The following is a 754-nucleotide window of genomic DNA, read 5'->3' on the forward strand; positions in this document are numbered from 1 at the left end:
ATGGGGGTGTTGAAGTAATGACAATTTAATAATTATACTTTGCTAACTTCCAGCATTCTGAAAGGCATTGTAGTGTCTCGAGAATTTCGGGGTAAATTCTAGAGACCCTCGTATTTCCACCGTCTTGAACACGGGTTATTTTAGAGACGAGTGTGGTATAGTAGAATGTATCTACTGCACCACAATTATGTGTGTGCAGGACGGACATGTATGGGACGGATGATAGGCGCGTGCAGGTAGTCGCCGATCCTGGCTAACAAGGGGAAGGCCTCAGACACGGCCAACCGATTCAGCTCAAATTTGGCAGGTTGCTTGTGTAGAACCTAAAATGAAATACTCCAAGATCTTTTGGGTCAACACCCCCGCGATTTTGAGAAAATCAACCCTAAAGGTTTTGACGAGCAACGGACTCAGAATTAGAGCGATCGATAGGTAATTGTAAATAGAGCATTTTTCATCATCAGGTATGGGGTCCGCAAACGCAAACTTTTCCAAAAATTGAGGAAAGAAACTTTTACAATTGTCGCTCCTGTACCCACTTGGTAAACGCTTTTCGCCGACAGCGGCGATAGCGGAACAGCTAAGGTAACTAACTGGCTGGGAATCGGAGAACCCTAGCGGATGTTATTATTTTCGTTTGTATTTTTCCATATCTCAATTGATAGGGATAGGATGGTTAATAAGGTAAGTAAATTAATAAAGAATGATAATAATAAAGTAGGCAAACTAATGACCCCAACGCCGTTGGTTAGTA

The sequence above is a fragment of the Schistocerca gregaria genome, unplaced genomic scaffold, assembly GCF_023897955.1.
Source record: "Schistocerca gregaria isolate iqSchGreg1 unplaced genomic scaffold, iqSchGreg1.2 ptg000696l, whole genome shotgun sequence".
Classification (NCBI taxonomy): domain Eukaryota; kingdom Metazoa; phylum Arthropoda; class Insecta; order Orthoptera; family Acrididae; genus Schistocerca; species Schistocerca gregaria.